At 45.4% G+C, this 19,174-nt stretch overlaps 1 protein-coding gene and 1 long non-coding RNA gene across 11 annotated transcripts in view; one reads left to right on the top strand and one right to left on the bottom strand.

Moving 5' to 3' along the window:
* B3GALT5 (beta-1,3-galactosyltransferase 5) overlaps positions 1-18,290 on the bottom strand; it is a 41,151-nt gene extending 22,861 nt beyond the window's left edge. For 8 of the 10 annotated variants that reach the window (XR_003094302.1, XM_025205372.1, XM_025205366.1 and 5 more), the window contains exon 1: positions 18,142-18,290. The gene's annotated coding sequence lies outside the window, so the exon portion shown is untranslated. The remainder of the gene's footprint in view (positions 1-18,141) is intronic. The other 2 variants (XM_025205371.1, XM_025205368.1) reach the window with 1 other exon arrangement.
* Positions 18,117-19,174, top strand: part of LOC112550451 — a 21,342-nt gene continuing 20,284 nt past the window's right edge. The window contains exon 1 of the long non-coding RNA XR_003094303.1: positions 18,117-18,235. This is a non-coding gene — a long non-coding RNA (uncharacterized LOC112550451). The remainder of the gene's footprint in view (positions 18,236-19,174) is intronic.

The following is a 19,174-nucleotide window of genomic DNA, read 5'->3' on the forward strand; positions in this document are numbered from 1 at the left end:
ATCAATGAAGAACTGTGTCTTGCAGTACTTACAAATGGATGGACAAATGTGTGGGGAAGGAATCATAAACTTTGTGTTAAGAACACCTCAACTAGTTTTTTACAGAAGCACTGAAACAGAAGAGAACAGGCATACTGCAGAGTATATCAGTAGTAAAATATGTGAAGTCCTACAGAAGATTGGGAGTGGTAAAGTATTTGCTTTGCTGACTGACAATGCAAGTAACATGAAAGCAACATGGGAGACCATAATAGATAAATATCCACATATTACTGCAATAGGATGTGCAGCGTATGGGCTAAACTTGCTTCTTAATGACATCATTAAGTTGGACACTGCAAAAGATCTATAGAAGAGCAAAATGAGTTATAAAACATGTAAAAACTACTCATATTGGAGCTGAAGTCTTTAAGAAGCAGGAAGACAAGAATGCAAAAAATAAAATAGTGACACTCAAACTCTGTAGTAAAACTACATGAGTGGAGTGGTGATCTCATTTGAAAGTTTACTACAAAACAAAGAAGCTCTTCAAGAAACAGTAATAATTGAGGATCTTAAAGTACCCAGAAGTGTTAGAAACACTGTACTTGATGAGGATGTCTTCTGGGTTCAGCTGCAGTACTCCCTGAAGATTCTAAAGCCAATTTCTTCAGCAACCACTGCATCATTATCAGACATTCCTTACCAAATGGCCCAGATAAAATCAACTGTTGTTGAGAATCTAAGTGTATTTCCACTTACAAGTACAGAAGAAAGAAAAGTGAAAGATTTTATTAACAGACAGGAAGAATTTTGTTGCCAATCAATTCATGCTGCTGCAAATCTCTTGGATCTAAGATTCAAAGGCAGAAATGTTAGTGATGATAACACTCCTGCATTTGACTGGATTACAAAACAAGCAACACACTTAGGACTTGATGTTGGAAAGGTACTTTCAAATGTTGCAGAGTACAGAACATCTTCAGGTATTTGGTCCTGGAATATAGTCTGGGACTCTGCCAAGCATATCCCTCCTGCAACATGGTGACAGGGCCTTTTCATGACACCACCTCCGACTCCTCTTGCTTCTCCTGCTTCAGATTCCTCAATCTTCTGCAGCATGTGAAAGAAATGGGTCTATGTTTGGAAATACTCGCATCAAATCAAGAAATAAACTAACGTGAAAGAATAGAGAAGCTTGTTTCAATCTGGGCAACCTTCAGTTTTCAGAAGTCTGTGAAGATGATAAAAATGAAGGATCAGAAGAAGCTGAAACTGCTGATAGTGATAGCTCAGAAAATTAGACTGATTAGACAAAGTTTCATGTATTAAAATTTGTATTAAATGAATCTTGGGGGTTTTTTTTTCCTTTTTTTTAGCTCTTTTTCTAAAAATGAGTGCTCTGTATCTGCTTGACACTGTGAAGGAAACTAAATCTAGAATACATAATAACTTTCTTTGTTTTACTATAATGTTGATAGTTGCTTCTATTTACAACTTTAATTTCTGCCTTCTTCTCATAAACTGGCAAAAGCTAAGATGCTAGCTTCCTTAGAGTTCAGCAGCTTCTGGCTCCATTTGTAACAAAAATTAAAAACATTTAAATTAAATTAAGTAAATTTGTAATTATTGTCTGTATAAACTATACTTTCAAATTTAATAAATATCCCAAACATGATAATTTTATGAGCAAACCAAGTTATGCATAATACATTTTATGTTCTTAAAGTAGAAAAGTAAATTTAGATATGTAAATGTTGCTAAGAAAATAAGTATTGCATATGTTTCAATTTTCCCCAAAATTTCTGGTTTTCTTTTCCAAAAAAAACCCCAGGAAAAGACATTTTTTGCCCATGGCTTCAAAATTTCCAGAAATTTTACATCTCTATGCTGGGCATTATCATCATTATAATGGTCACTCAAATTGGGATGTTAGTCCAAATGCACTGATTGGGCAAATAATAATCTGAAAACAAATTCAGGAGGAGGAGATTCATAATTGACTCTTATGCCTTAATCCACATTAATAAGACTCTAATGTGCCTGGCAGAAGATCCAACACACAGAGTTGGTGGCCCTAACTGCCTTGAGTACAATAGCCAGTAGGGGTCTGTGAAGTGGGCCTTCATAGAATCATAGAAGTAGGGTCGGAAGGGACCTTGTAGATCTTCAAGTCCGACCCCCTGCCTGGGCAGGAAGAAAACTGGGCTCAAATGACCCCAGCCAGGTAGGCATCCAGCTGCTTCTTAAAGACCCCCAAGGTAGGAGCCAGCACCACTTCCCTTGGAAGTTGGTTCCAGATCCTAGCCGCCCTAACTGTGAAGTAGTTCCTACGGATGTCTAATCTAAACCTGCTCTCCAACAACTTGTGGCCGTTATTCCTTGTTATCCCGGGGGGTGCTAGGGGAAACAAGGTCTCCCCCAAACACTTCTGGTCCCCCCTAGTGAGTTTATAGATGGTCACAAGGTCCCCCCTCAGCCTTCTCTTGTGAAGGCTGAACAGGTTCAGGTCCCGTAGCCTCTCATTGTAGGGTCTGCCCTGCTGCCCCCGGATCATGCGGGTGGCCCTCCTCTGGACCCTCTCAATGTTGTCCACATCCCTCTTGAAGTGGGGTGCCCAGAACTGGACAGAGTATTCCAGCTGTGGCCTGACCAGTGTCGCAAAGAGGGGGAGGATCACCTCCTTGGCCCTACTTGAGATGCACCTGTGGATGCACGATAAGTTCCGGTTAGCCCTGCCGACCGTGACCTCGCATTGTTGGCCCATGTTCATCTTGGAGTCAGTGACGACTCCAAGATCCCTTTCTGCCTCCGTGCTCTCAAGAGGGAGTTTCCCATCTTATAAGTGTGCTGCTGAAGCATCCCACAGGAGTGTGGGGGGAGCCCTCCATGTGTCGGCTGGGGAGTGCACTGCCCCTCCTGCCCCCCCCCGAGCTTGGCAATCAGCCACGGAGGGACCCCAGGTGTCCCCCCCTGACCCAGGAGGCACCAGTCACTGAACTGGAGGGGCACAGGAGGGCCCCCAGCGTGCTCTCTGGTGGACCCGGAAGTGGAGCGCAAGTGCTTCTGGTCCACTTCCGGGTCTTCTGCCAAATGTACTGGGGAGTCCCCTGCAATCCTGTGGGACACCCCATTTACCCCAGCATTGCAGCATTCACGAGCTGCCTGCTACATAGAGGTATGTAGAAAAAACATTTAAAGCTGTGTCTATGTCCAAATCTCCAAATCTTTCCAAATCTCTCTGATTCAGAGGGTTCCAATTTGATTCAGAGAGATTAAAGGGTCCTCTGATTCATAGATTTCATAGACAATAGGCCTGGAAGGGACCTCGGAAGATCATCAAGTCCAGCCCCCTGCCCCAGGGGCAGGAAGTCAGCAGGGATCATAGGATCCCAGCAAGATAAACATCCAAATTTCTCTTGAAAGCATTCAAAGAAGGTGCTTGAACCACCTCCAGTGGCAGGCTGTTCCAGACCTTGGGGGCTCGGACAGTAAAGAAGCTCTTCCTTATGTGCGACCTGAAATGGTCTTGGAGGAGTTTATGACCATTTGACCTTGTCATCCCTTGGGGTGCTCTGGTAAACAAATGTTCTCCCAGATCTTGGTGAGCACCCCTTAGAGGCAGCCATCAAATCACCCCTGAGCCTGTGCTTTTCCAGGCTGAAGAGTTCCGTAGGTCTCAGCCTCTCATCAAAAGGTCTGTTTTCCTGATGTCTGATCATGCACGTGGCTCTTCTCTGGACTCTCTCAAGCTTCTCCACATCCTTTTTGAATTGTGGAGCTCAAAACTGGACGCAATTGAGCTGTGGCCTTACCAAGGCTGAGTATAGTGGGAGAATGACATCCTGGAATTTGCTAGAGAAGCTTCTATTGATGCAAGCCAGCGTTCTGCTCGCTTTACTAGAAGCAGCATCACATTGATGGCTCATGTTCATCTTGTGGTCAATCATGACCCCCAAGTCCCTTTCATCCATAGTGCTAGCCAGCATAGCACTGCCAAGCCTATAAGCATGCTGTGGGTTTTTCTTCCCAAGGTGGAGAACCTTGCATTTTTCAGTGTTAAACACCATCAGGTTCTTGTCCGCCCACTTCCTGAGCCTCTTAAAGTCAGCCTGGATCGCCTTCCTGTCCTCAGGTGTAGATGCTTTACCCCAAAGTTTGGTGTCGTCAGCGAACCTGGCCAGTCCACTTCTGACTCCAGTGTCCACATCATTAATGAAGGTGTTGAATAATATAAGTCCAAGGACAGAGCCTTGAGAGACCTTACTGGTCACAGCACACCACGACGATTGACTTACATCAACCACCACCCTCTGGGTCTGACCACGGAGCCAATTCCCCAGCCAGCAGATTGTGGCAGACTCAAGGCCGCAGTTGGGCAGTTTTGCCAAGAGGTGATCATGGGATAGCAAATCGAAGTCTTCTTTAAAGTCAAGATATACAACATCAATCTCCTCTCCCTTGTCCAGGTGATAGGTCACCTGGTCATAAAAGGAAAAAAGATTGATCAAGCAAGACCTACCCACAACAAACCCATGCTGGCTATCCCTCAGGATGTTGCCATTGGCCAGTCTGTTAAGAATGGCCTCTTTGATAATATTTTCTAAGACCTTCCAGGATAGGAGTCAGGCTGATGGGCCTATAGTTTGCCAGATCCACTTTCCTCCCTTTCTTGAAGATAAGCACTACATTGGCCTTCTTCCAATCTTTGGGCACTTCACGAGAGCACCAGGAGTTCTCGAAGATCCATGCCATGATGCTAGCCAGCTCTTTGAATACCCTGGGGTGTAGACTGTAAAGACCAGCTGACTTGAAGGAGTCCAACCTCTCAAGATGTTCCTTCACGAGGTCAGCATTGAAAATGGATTCAATTCAGATTTGGAGATTTGGCCACCGAATTGGGTGGAATCTATGCTGAATCGAATCAGGGACTGAAGCTTCACACATCCCTAATAGCCAGGACAAAGAGAGCAAGTGGTAGCAATGGAAAAAGCTTTCCTAGCTACTAAGGAGGGGAGGTGTTGCAAGGAAGATTAAATCTAGTCATGTCAAGTTGACCAAACTCCCAGAAGTCTTTTTGAGATGATTCAGTTAAGGTTGGCCTAAAGCTAACCTCAATAAAATGCCAGGGAGCATCCAGAACAATAAAACAATAGAACCATAAATTAAGATAATAATTTGGTGAATTAATTAGTGGGTTAACAGGAAATTAACAGGAGAATATTCCAAGTGTGTAATTATGTGCTATTGTAATCTTAGGATCTATAAGCCAAATACTAATACTAGCCAAGCTTGTTATATAATAATGGTGATGTCACTAAAGCTAGGGACAGACATTACAGATAAACAGGTTTAAGTGAGCAGAAACTGATTTAAACCTGTAACAGAACAGATGCTCAGTGCACATAAACCAGTTTGAAAATGGCTGAAACCGGTTTGAGATAAACCTGGGTGAATGTAGTATCAAACTTAACTGATTTGGCTCAAACCAGTTTATACAATGTCTGTCCCAGGCCCCTTGCTGGTTTAAGATAAACCAGACACTCCCAGCATCCTGGCATGCTCTCTGAGCTGGGCAGGGCTCTCTGCTCCACAGCAGGGCTGGCCCCTCCCCTCTGCTCCCTGGCTGCAGCTCTGGCAGAGACTGGGTGTGCCTGGCTTCTGCCTGCCCTACCCACCCCTTGCTCCTTGCTGTTCAAGCAGGAAATCCCCCTCTCCCTCCCATCTCCCACAGCAGGGACCTCAGCCCCACAGACCCTAAGCATGTGGTATGCTTGGCATGTGGTATGCAGATGTGTGTATGACTCCAATTTCACTAGGACAGGCAGACAGAACAGTGATTGCTTAGCGCTGTTTGGAGCTAATCAGCAAGTCAGCTGGTAAGCTGTTTAAGAAGAGTTTGAAGTAATGGAGAGAGGCTGTTGTTTTGCTGATCAGGTGATAAACACTGTCATCAGCCCCCTGCTGGCTTCCTTGCCTGTCAGTTTGCTGCAGACAGTCTAAAGAAGCAGGGAGGGAGACTGAAAAGCTCTGTATCATCAACAGATGCATGCACTGCACCCTCCCCCCTTGCTTCAAAGTACTAGGAGGGGGATGGGGGTTGGAAACACTCCCACCCCTTGAGCAGTCAGTGGAGAAAAGCCTGGGATGGTGCAGGCAGACCTCCCTGATCAGAACATGCTGCTGGGGCCTGGCCACGCCCACGCCACCCCACCCCCACACAGCTCAGCACTGTACAACAGAAGGGAGGGCTGCTCTAGTGTCCCCTGGCTTCTAATCTGAGCCATTGCAGGCATGTGCCTGAATTTCCTCAGTCCAGAGAGAATTCTGTCCAGTTAGAAACTGGTTCAGCCTAGACAGGTTAGACTACCCTGCAAAGATTGAATCAATTCAGGCTCAGGCTTTTTGAATGTCTGTCCCTAGCCTAAAAGGTTAAATAGTAAGTGCGATTGCTGTTCATCTTTCATTGTTTGCCATTTGTACCATCTGCATGGACTTCTGAGGGAATATCAAGCCCTCGAAATTGAAGCAGCGCAACCCAGGAAGCTCACTCAGTGCGGCCGACTGAGGGGAGTGATTCCTAAGTAACAGCTCTAGACAGACTGATGTGGTGAGGTCTCACGTTAACATGCTCAGTTTTTGTGACTGCCTGCTTATATCCTGGTAAATCCAGTAAATCTGACTACTTATATACTGGTAGACCCCGTTGATTAATTGCTTTGTATTTAGTGATTTTTTTTATAGTTAATAAAGCTTCTGACTGATACAGGATGAGTGCCATGGTTTAATCGCATAGTTCTCCTTGCCCACAAAGAAGTAGGGCTTTAACTGTTAAGTTTAAGCCCAGCACCCTGTTTCTAGCCTACCCCACCAGTCATACAACCTGTACTAGCAACCTGCCTCCCACCCTGCTTGTACATGCATAGCACCCTCACCCTTTCCTGACTGCAAACATCATGCAGGCAGTACACAGCCTGGGCAACCTGGCTCCATTCCACTGAGCAGGGGCAGGAACCAGAAGTCAGAGGAGGAATAGGGATCTTGGAGATCCAGGCTGCAGCTGTCAAAGCAATGGAAGTAGTGGCAGTCAGGCAGGGACCCACAGGCTGTGTGTTAACCCTTTGCGAGCCACAATATAGCCTGCAGGCTGCCAGTTGTACTGCCCTACTGTATAGAAATAGTTTGATTAAGAAAAAAACATAGAACATAATAAATATGCTACAATTAAATGCAAATCCATAGGCTTTACTCTAAAACTGATAGAGACCTTGAAAAAAATTAAGCGCCATGTTTTCTATCCTCAGGAAAGGGTTCCAGGATCTCTGTCTTGAGTGGATGGATATGCCTGTTGGCCACCTTGACTCAGATGCTTAAACTCCAAAGTAGGGGCAAGAGATCAGTAACATTCCTCTGCTCATAATTCCCTTTTTGATAGCTCAAGGCACCTCCCAACCCAGATCATCATTGAGGTACCTAGCTCTTCCCTGCACTGTGTCTGGAGTCAAAGCACCTAACTCTGGGTCCTAGATTCCAGCCCAAGGGTCAGGCACCTAACAGGTTTTGTGACACTTTACAGGTAGGCACCTATATCTTTATTGGATCTAGCCTTTAAACATTTTTAAAGACTAACTGTAAAGCAAAACCATGACAATTTTTTGTGTTTTCTCCATTGAGATGCAAGTGGAGGCCTGCAACAAGGTCAAGTCATGCCTGACCAATCTGATTTCCAATCTGAGATAAATGTGTCTGTGGATGTGGGGAAAGCAGTGGACATAATATACCTTGACTTTAGCAAGGCTTTTGATACTGTCTCCCACAGCAAGCAAACTGAGGAGGTAGGGGTTGGATGAATGGACTGTGAGATGGATAGAAAGCTGGCTGCATTGTCAGGCTCAACAAGTAGTAATTAATAGCTAAATGTTTAGCTGGCAGGTGGTATCAAGCAAGGGGTTGGTCCTGGGGCTGGTTTTGTTAAATATCTTCATTAACGCTCTGGAAGGTGGAATGGAGTGCACCCTCAGCAAGTTCACATGACACCAAGCTGGGGAGTGTAGTAGATACACTGGAGGGCAGGGTGAGGATTCAGAGTGACCTAGACAAATTGGAAGGTTAAGCCAAAAGAAATCTCATGAGGTTCAACAAGGACAAGGGATGGGGATGAGGATGGGAACAGGAATGGGGCTGGGCTCAGCTGGGCTCAGAAATTGGCTAGTGCAACCCCATCCTCTGCGTGCGGCACCAGACTCACAGGGGATGGGGCCGCTGCGAGCAGCTCTGCTGAACACCAAGCCTGGTGCTGCTCGCAGAGGATGAGGCCATACCGGCCAAATGCCGAGCCCAGCTCTGTCCCCTGCGAGTGGCACCGGGATCAGTGTTCAGCAGCACCGCTTGCAGCATTCCTGTCCCCTGTGAACCCAGTGCCACTTGCAGGGGACAGGGGCGGGGATGAAGCTAGGCTTGGCTGGGCTCAGCGCTCGGCTAGTGAGGTCCCATCCCCTGTGAGCAGCACTGCCAATGCCGCTTACATGGAATGGGGCCATGCCAGCCAAGTGCCAAGCGCAGCCAATCTCAGCCCTGTCCCCATCCCCATTCCCTTCGCCTTACCTGTCCCCTGTGAGCAGTGCCAGGCTTGGTGCCACTCACAAAGGATGTGGATGAGACTAGGCTCAATGCTTGGCAACTCTGCTCGCAGGGGAGGGGGCTGCCCCAGCCGAGCACCGAGCTCAGCTGAGACCAGCCCCGTCCCTCATTTTTTTATGTGGCATGGTGTATAAGTTGAGTTTGATTTTTAAGACACAAAAATTGGGCTTGAAAGCCTAACTTACATACCATGAAACACAGTAGTTGGGGATGGTCCTGCTTTGAGCAAGGAGTTGAACTGGATGACCTCTTGAGGCCCCTTCCAACCTTAATTTGTATGAGTGTATGATTCTATGATATATCAAATGGGATATGTCTCCTCCAAGACAGGTGAGGAAGGGATGTAGCAAGAAGATAATAAACGCTTATGGTAGAAAATGAGAAGAAAAGTTCCTCTACGCCTCCAAAAAAGCTGTTGAAAATAAAAAGTGCCATACTGGGTCAGACCGATGGTCCATGTAGTCCAGTACTCTGTTCCCGAGAGTGGCAGAAGTGGATGCTACAGAGGGAGAGCATTGAAACAGGTATATCTAGAGTAATCTATCCCCTATTCAATACCCAGCCATCATTATAGGTTTAGAGATGCCTGGGGAAACCTCTCCAACCATTCTGTCCAATAGGCATTAATAGACGTACCATCTCTGAATTGATACAGTCCTTTTTTGAACCTGGCTATGCTAGTGGCTCCACCACCTCCTGTGACAGTGAATTCCACAAGTTGACTACATGTTGCATAAAAAAGTACCTTGGTTTAAACCTGTCACCTGCTAATTTCAGCAGGTGTTCCCTAGTATTCTGGGACTTGGTGAACAACATTTCCTCATCTCTTCATCCACATCCTTCTTGATTTTATAAACCTCTTTCATAGCTCCCTTCAGCCTTCTCCTTTCCAAACTGAAGAGTCCTAGCCCTTTTAGTCTCTCCTGGGGGGGAAAAAACACCCTCTGCCCAGCTAACAGAGACTGAAGCCCACCTTAAACTCATACCCCCCAGCCCAAGAACCAGGGCTTGCTAGCCCAGAGCCACCTAACCTGCAAATAGTAAGTCAAGAAAGGGCCATTAGGTTGGACTGATTAAAATAGGGAAACATAAAAAGAAAAGCTCTAGATTAGTCATTCCTGTAAGGAAAGGCAAAACTGTTTCTTCTTACTGGAACCTGCCTCATATTTGCTGCAGGGTAAAGGAGTGCCCTTGTTAGTTTAACAGAGTGGATTACTCAAGTTTATCTTGTAGGACATTTTTCATGTAGCCGTATATTGATATGTCATTGTTTGCTACTTGTTGTCACAACCCAAAGTTGTGGTTTTTTGTTTGTGTGTGCTTCGGCACCGCTAAATTATGTTCCTGCTAAATTGCAGCTCCTTTGCACAGTGGAGTTTTCTGTTGCAAAGAGAACCTGCGTGTGCAGAAGTATTTCCCGCCAGTTTGTGGCCTTCTTTGCATGGTGCATTTCTTTTGCATCATAGTGATGTACGGTGCAAAGGAGTTCCCGCCATTTGTATTTAGATTCGTGCCACATTATTGGCCGGTATTTAGATTGGAGCCACATTATTGGCCAGATCTAAATTATGCCCATGTGGCGGCTAGCTATTGGCTTGCTAGCCGTACAAAAGGCTTGGGAGGTTTCCGCCCAAGTCGGAGAGAGAAAGACGGAAAGAGAGTGAAGATCTCTAAGCGCTGCGGATCCTTACGAACCCAACGCGTCTCTCTTAAGAGGGCAATAGAGGTTTGATTTACCGAACCCATGGAGCCTTAACGACTCCGGGGCCAATAACCTCTAGCCTCTCCCCGTCATCGGGTGCGATCCTAGACGTATCCCTATCCTGTATACCCAATTTTCGAACCCACGGAGTCTTAACAGCTCCGGGGGACCTGGGAACTGAACCCAATTTTCGAACCCACGGAGTCTTAACAGCTCCAGGGGACCTGGGAACCGAACAGAACCCACGGAGATTCAGCTACTCCGTGAGAAAAGAATTGCTGAACCCGCGGAGCCTAAACCACTCCAGGGTCAAAGAACCGAATTTGTCAGAGTCCTCCAACAAGGATTCACGCGAAGCTGCCCCTGGAAAGCTGTCCAGCCTACACCGCAACCACCTTGGGTGTAAGTAAATAATCTTTTCAATCAACCATTACGCCTCCATAACTGATTCTAGCTTGCGCGTACCAAACCGCCCCGCGGTTTTCTCCGGCCCCACGTGCCCGGGCTGCTGGCCACAGCCTGTGTGCACAAAGACGGGCCCGGCTCGCACCAGAGATCGGGAGCCGGCCCGCACACTTGTAAGGCCTGATCCTTCAGACAGGTTACATGTGTATAATTATACACACACAAATAATACCTTTTATCGCTTATGTATATAAGAGCCAGATGCTAATCCACAACAGCCCAGCAACAAAAGCACTTGCTTAGGAAGATATGCCTTGTAAGCCCACCTCAGGCTTGGACTAACAACATTTTCTATTTCCAACAGAATGCCCTAACCTTGAGGTCACAGGCTAGCCTAGATAAGTAGCGTGACCATACATAAGCCGGTATCAGCCAGTTGGTCCAAAGTCCCGGGTCAGTGTTCAGCAGCAGGTGGGCAGGCAGGCACTGCTGCTGTTGTGTGGGAGCAAAGCAGGCAGACATAGTCATCCTAAGATGCCATATCTGAGGTCCCTACGTTCCTTGTTCCTGCACAGCATCAGCGGTGCCTGCCTGGCTGCCTGCATGACACACCATGCTGCTCCACCTCCCCACTGGACTCCAGCCTGGGACTTTTGAACAACTGGCCAGGACCAGCCTACGGAATCTGGGACTTCCCCACCCAAACCAAGACTATGGATAAGGGCCTACTCCTCTTCCTTCCCCTTCTCCCCCGCCTTAGTTGCAGCTGGCCCACTGGACAGCCAGGAATGCCAGAAGGAAAGTAAGCAAGGGAAGAGAGTAAGACTTTGTGGCATTTGCTTGCGAGGAGAACCCTGGCTTCTGGCCCCTGCTGCCAGGGCTGTTTCTACTTTTTAATCAATGATTATCTAATGTAAAATGAATGATCAATGTCGGTAGCAGGCATCCAATAAAAACACATTCCTGAAAAAGAGATGCATATGATTATGAAGAACTAGGATCAAAATAACCTTAACAAAGACTGTTAATATTAAAACAAAATATTAGAGAAATGTTAGTTTTAACATGTATATTTCAATCTTAAAAAGGTATAAAAATATTCCCTCCTGAAAATTATACATTTATTAAGGAATTAGCAATAAGCCCAAGCTACACTCCTATCAGAAATTAAATTATCTCTCTCCGGGAAGGCTGAAGTCAGATACAGCATTATCATCCAAGGCACTCATCTTAACATCAACCTAACCTCTGCTTCTTTTAATATGATATATCTATCTATCTATCTATCTATCTAGATCTATATATTTATAGAGCTAAGTATATAGATCTAGATGTATAAATGTGTAGAGATAAATGTACAGAGAGTCCTTAAATCAAAGTATACATGTATTTATCTTAACAGTAACACAGACTTTAGCTGGAAATGGCCTGCCTCCTTATTGCCCAAAGAAGAGAAGCTTATCTGAAGACTCAAAACTCTATTCCTGTAAGGTTGATTAACACATTCAGAAAGATGATTTTTATTTTAGCTTCCTTTTCATTTTTCATGCTGCCTACAAAAAAATTCTGGGCAAAATCCTGACAATTGAAATCCATGGGAAATAGGGTCAGAATTCCACCCTTTAGCAACAATGGAAACAATGTTATAACCAAGTCTTCTGCTTAAATTTAAAGTGTTATGCATAGTACTGCATAGTTTAGAGCTTGACTATATGGGGAAATAGCATGGAATAGCTCTTCCACACTAGGTCCCAATGTGGACAGTTTTATTGCTAGGTAAGAGTGTTTTTAGCACTTTACCTTAATCCATTTTGAAAGACGATTAAGCTAAACTGCAAAACTGCTGTCATAGAATCACAGAAATATAGCTGGAAGGAATCTTGACCCCAAAGCAGGGTCAATGAGGAATAGGACAGGAATAAGAGCATCCATATAAGGAGTTAAATCAAAATAGCCCTTGAGCATGTCAATTCATGGTCTAGATTATTCCATAATAATATATCTGTGTAGATGAGTCCTTAAAAAATAAAGCCCCAACTTAGGAAAGCATTTAAATGCATAAGTCAGCACATAAACAGTTTCCTACTGCAGGGTAAGTCTGCGAATTTATCACACATGATCGGCCCTGCAGAAATTGACCATTTGTGCACTCTTGCCCCACCGTAAGTGAAAGCTAACATGAAGCAGCTTAGCCTCAATGAAAGAGGGGTAAAATACATCAGGTTACCACAGGGTAAAAGCATACAGACGGACAGTTACCATAAAGCAGATTGTGCATGGTGTAGCCCTGACCCCTTTTGCCTCATAGTAAATTATTTTTATGGAAATACTCTTAGACTTATGGGCCGCATCCAGACAAATACTGACGTTTGGTTCTCCAGGGACAAATAGTAGTGTTACACTTTGTGCTGCTACTAATTGTCCCTGGGGAATGCCTGTGCTGTGCACCCTCTGGCTTGTCACAGGTTACCCCAGGTGAAGTAGGGGAGGCTGGGGCCAGCACAGTTGCTGGCCCCAGCAGCCTTACCTGGGGTCCAGAGGGCTGGGGAAGCTGCAGCCGAATCACTTCCACAGCTTGGAGCCTGTCCGGCAGCTGGAGTATGGCTGGCCAGGCAGGCTATGGTTTTGGGCTGAGTGCACTGACCTGCTTTTTTTCTGTGTGGGTTTTAAAAAAACAACAACTGCACTGCAAGGTATCAGTGCAAGAAACACCTGACTGTATGGGATGTAGTGCTGCAAATGGGTCTGCAGCACCATATATCACATGGCCACACGTGTCTGGACACAGCCATGGGCTGCAGTGACGCATGCAGGCACATGTGGTTTGTTGCACCACAAGCTGCATGTGTTGCATGTCAAACCTTGTGCAGTGCTGTTAATTTGCAGCGCAGGGCCAAAATTTGCCACATGGATTTTTGCTATGCCAAAATAGCATGTGTGGCACATGCCATAGGCTGCCTGCTCCCCCATCTCCACACTCTATGGAGCCCCTGAGTTGAAGCACGCTGAGCCCGAGCCAGCTTTGTGCCTCAAGACAGGGGAGCCAGCAGCCCTGAGCTGGCTGCTCTCCTGTCACTCTCCTGTCACTGCGTGGGAGCTCTACAGCTCATGGAGATGGAGAGGAAGACAGCCCTGGGCTGACTGCTTCCCCATCTCTACATGGGCTGGGGAGCAGGGTGCCTCAGCACAGGGGCTGCCTGCTGGCTTGCCCTGCACTGAGGCACCCTGTGCTCTAGCCCTGCTCCCCCCCTGTCAGCACATGGAGCCCACAACACATGGGACAATGTGTCCCGTAACAAAGCACAAATGCAGGGCATACTTGAGGAAGAGTTGGATTGAGCTGGGTGCTGCCTCTAGCCTGCTAGCTGCCTGCCCGCTGGAGGAAGAACCAAAGGTCGGGGCCCTAGGCATGTGCCTAGTTTGCCTATGCATTAATCCAGTCCTGCAGCAGCCTATACATATTTTGTGCTTTTTCTAGTTGTACTGGGCAGTAAGCTGTCCATGTGAGCACCAGGGTGCTCTTGTTGCCGAAAAAGCCAATAGTGCACTGGGTGCTAATAACAGGCCTGCCACACAAAGAAAGTGATTATTTCACACTATTTGGCACTAATGAGGCCTCCTTTGGAGTACTGTGTCTGTTTTTGGGCACTGTGCTTTAAGAAGGATGTGGACAAATTAGAAAGACACCATCAGGAAGCAACAAAAAATATTAGACACCTAGAAAGTGTGGCTCACAAGAAAAGGTTGAAGGAACTGGAAACAATTTAGGTTGGAGAAGAGAAGACTGGAGAGGGGAACTTAATAACCATCTACAAATACCTGAAGGGTGTTTATGAGGACGGTGGTGATTGACCAGGGCTTTTCAGCCGATGGCCCACAGGCCACCGGTGGTTTGTAAGGGGTTAAGTGTCTAGGCTCCCCCTCCCTCCTCTGGCTGGGATTGAGGCAGTGCAGTGTACAGCATAGGAAGCTGAGCATGAGTCCAAGGCCATGTGGGGGGGTAGGGATCACACTCATGTAGTGCTACAGTGGGAGGTGCTTCCACAGGAATACATTCTATGACCAGGTCACACACTGCCTCTATGTGGGAGCTGAGGCTGATGTCATCTTCCTAGACTTTAGGAAGGCCTTCGACACAGTTTCGTATCCTATCCTCATTGGGAAGCTAGCAGACTGTGGAGTGGATGCCTGCATGGTCAGTGGGTGGCCAACTGGCTTAGGGACCGCACCCAGAGAGTGCTGGTGGATGGTTCCTTCTCGGCCTGGAGGGAGGTGGGCAGTGGGGTCCCGCAGGTTCGGTCCTTGGTCCGATATTATTCAATATCTTCATCAGTGATTTGGATGAGGGCATGGAGAGCACCCTCTCCAAGTTCGCTGATGATACCAAGTTACAGGCCAAAGTTAGTACACCGGAGGGCAGGGAGCAGATTCAGGCTGACCTGGACAGATTGGATCAATGGGCAGAGAGAAATAGGATGCAATTTAATAAAGATAAATGTAAGGTACTCCACCTGGGAAGGAGGAACCCCCAGCACACCTATAGGTTGGGGAGTGTCCTTCTCAGCAGCTCGGAGGCAGAGAGGGATCTTGGAGTCATAATTGACTCCAAGATGAACATGAGCTGGCAGTGTAACAGGGCCATCAACAAGGCCAATCGCACCTTGTCGTGCATTAGCAGGTGCATGACTAATAGAACAAAGGAGGTGATGCTCCCCCTCTATGCGGCACTGGTCAGGCCGCAGTTGGAGTACTGTGTCCAGTTTTGGGCACCGCACTTCAAGAGGGACGCAGGGAATCTTGAGAGGGTCCAGAGGAAGGCCACTCGCATGACTAGTGGCCTTCATGATAGACCCTACGGGGGGAGGTTGAGAGAGCTGAATCTCTTCAGCCTTCACAAGAGACGGCTGAGGGGAGATCTTGTGACCACCTATAAATTTATTAGGGGAGGCCAACGGGGAATAGGGGAAGCGCTGTTTACTAAGGCGCCCCAGGGAGTGACTAGGACTAACGGGTGTAAACTAGTTGAGAGGGGATTTAGGTTAGATATTAGGAAGAAATTTTTCACAGTAAGGGTGGCCAGGATCTGGAATGGGCTTCCAAGAGAGGTGGTGCTATCATCTAGCTTGGAGGTCTTCAAGAGGAGGCTAGATAGTCACCTGGCTGGGGTCATTTGACCTCGGTCCTCTTTCCTGCCAGGGGCAAGGGGTCGGACACGATGATCCATTGTGGTCCCTTCCGAATCTACACTCTGTGAATCTATGTTGTAGAAAGGAAACAACTGCATTCATGCACTCATACAGTGCAGTAGGGTGGAGGGACACCCTTGTGCAGCAGCAGAGGGAGGGGTGTTGATGTGGGTGCATGATGCAAGAGAAGTGTCCAAGCCACCCAGTGACCCTTGGCTCACTTGGTATGGTCCCCCTAGTGCAGCCTCAGGTCTGAGAAGTTGGACACACTTCTCAGACTATTCTCTGTGTCCACAGGAAGCAAGACTAGAAATAACGACTGTTAGCTGGCAGGAGGGAAATTTAGACTCTGTATGAGGAAGAACTTTCTGTCTATGTTAAGCGCAGAAAGACATTACCTGGAGAGGTTGCGGAATCTCCAGAATGTTTTAAGATCAGGTTAGATAAACATTTGGCTAAGACAGTCTTATCTTAAGTAGAGGGGTTATCCTGAAGTCCCTTCTAGTCCAACTTTCCTGTGCCTCTATGATTCTCAGTCAAGCCATGTATATTTCCATTTTTAAAAGGCACAAAACTATTTCCTCCTGAAAGTTATATTTTTATTTTAAAATGAAAATAACAAAGGCTCCCAGTCATTGTACTTGCTATACTCTCAACTGCTGCTGAACTGAAAATGAGAAATAGTTTTCTATGAGGAAGTGAATCTGCAGAAACAAAAACATATCCTAATTGGTAGAAGCCAGTAGGTTCTCTTTCGTAGTACACATTAGTACAGTCTAGTACAAATGAATTTTTGAATCCTCTTAAGCTATTTTTACTTTGCAATTAAGGAGAGACAATTACCAGAAACTCTTTTTGCTGCTACTGCTACCATTACTGCTACTGAAGTACAAGAGCCCTGAACTACTAAATGAAACACGCACCATGCTTTGAAAATGATCAGCCTGTGTTTAGTAGCTCTCCTTGCAGTTTCTTACAGAAGATTAGCTATTCTACTATCACTCACAAATGTTTACCCTAAGATCTACTGTATTTTCACACTTAGATTTCTCAGCAAAAGAGACAAGAATGAACATGATATTAAAGAAAAAAATCAAGAAATGTCTCTTATTACTTGGGAGTGATATGAAAGCATATAAAGAAATATGAAAAAAGGGAATACAAAGAACCAGATTGGTATATATTTTTATGGCTATCTGAATTTTAAAAATTATATGTATACTAGCTACCATGTTGTTATCCCTTTCTAATGAAGAGTGAATTTAAGAGCACTGCGTTTTCAACCCTATGAATTGTTTTTAAATAAGAACTATTCAGAACAATTATCTTTTAGAAGGTTTGTTCCCCTATTTTATCCTCAGCACTACAACTCCAACCACTGCATTCCCTTTCACTCTAAAGTGCTTCTTAGTACATGTGTTTCTTAGTATTCTGAGCTATTTTTCTATTCAATAAATATTTTAACTATCGTGTGTGAAAGAGAGAGTCTGGCAGTTTTTAAGAGTAATGAGTCTGAACACTGGGCAGCCAACTGCAGACCAAATGTGGCTCAGACAGTGGCACTGCAGGTTTTCCTTACTGTTCCATCACTGTTAAGCCCAGCCTGGAGAAAATGCGTCCAACTATTCATTATGACTAAGCAGCACAGTTCCCAAGACTACTAAAATATCCTTCAAGAGCAGCATACACACACATGAACACATGCATGCGCAGAGGCACATGGACACACACATAGACACACGCACACACACAAACACGTGCACACACAAGCTTATAAATTAGATTATTTAGCATCATTTTAGAGATACTGAATCAATATAGTCCTAATGCTGCATGTTAAATATTGAGTGAATGTATTTTCTTATATTAATGCACTATTATAAATACACTGCAGAACCCTGAAGTGAAAAACAATTTTAGCAAAATATTTTAACATGTTTAAAAGCTCTGAGCTATTTCAGTGACACATCTTGCGTGCCTTGCTTAAATGAGCAAGGTGGTCTGCTTTTCAGTCCTGATCTTGCTCTCTCTGAAGCAGGTTTTGCCATTGATTTCAGTGGGAGTAGGACCGATGACCTTTCCCTTTATTCCATATCAGAAAGGGGTCCGCTTGCTAGTGTGAGTTACAGTCCTTTCCCTAGCAAACTGCAATAGTTTACAACTTTTGAAAGCCAATCATATAGATGCAAGTATTCACACAATAAAAGAATAATAAGCAAAAATCCTTACCTTACATTTCTGCAACGCACCCTGATGCTTTCATAGCCGTCCTGTACAGAAGCTGCAGCAAGTGGGAAGCAGGCAAAGTCTTAGCTCTTCAATGGTGAGTGATCTCGTCGTGGACAAATGAACTCAAACAAAATGAATGATAAGCTTCCTTTTTCAGGCATTTACAAATGGGAGGAGTAGAGAGCACACTGATGCAGTAACGGAAATCTGATCTGTGTTGTATATGCCTCTGGGTCCTCCTCCCTCCGTCAGTTTATCTTTCTGTTTCAGATTAACTGTACCACTGCAGCATGACTGTCAAGAAAAGGGGATTTTAGAACTATATGAAAATGTTCTTATTTTATACTTGGTGGAGGGAAAACAGGAAGCCCAAACCCTTCTACTTTAAATACACAACCGGGTTAAATAGCAATGCCTAAGAAAATGTGTACTAACGGAGGTAACCCTTTGTTAAAGAGTACAGAGAAAGTCTTGACTCTGCTGTCTTAATAGAAAGTGGCATCACCATAACTGTAACAGTAGAAAAGAAATCACCTCCTGCTAAAGAGGCAGCACTGAAGGAGTCTCTGAATCATGGGAATTTCTACAATGGAGAACCACAACAGAGTGAAGGTTCGAATGGGGGCACATAGCAACACCCCACCAAAACTAATAATAATGATCTCATGTAACCAACCTCATTTTTCCATTTTCTGTTCTGTTTTCTTTTCTTTGTTCAAAGAGTCAATCTTTTTTCTTAGATCTATGATTATCTTATTCCTATGGCAACTTATTATATCTGTTCTGACACATCAATCCCAATTCATGAAAGTACCCATATTGAGAACAGCTCTACTGCATGTGCTAGACTAACATGGGCTCTAGGGTATGTCTGCATTGCAGACTGCACTGTAGACACCTGTTCTAGCTTTAAGCCAATTAATTCAGGTACTAAAAATTGGTTACTATATAATTGCATGAAACCTGAAGTGAACTAACTTACCCTATGGAGGAGCATACATTAGCCTGCATAGAGTCTTGGTGGTGATGTTAC

Source organism: Alligator sinensis, unplaced genomic scaffold (genome assembly GCF_000455745.1).
Source record: "Alligator sinensis unplaced genomic scaffold, ASM45574v1 scaffold424_1, whole genome shotgun sequence".
Lineage (NCBI taxonomy): Eukaryota > Metazoa > Chordata > Crocodylia > Alligatoridae > Alligator > Alligator sinensis.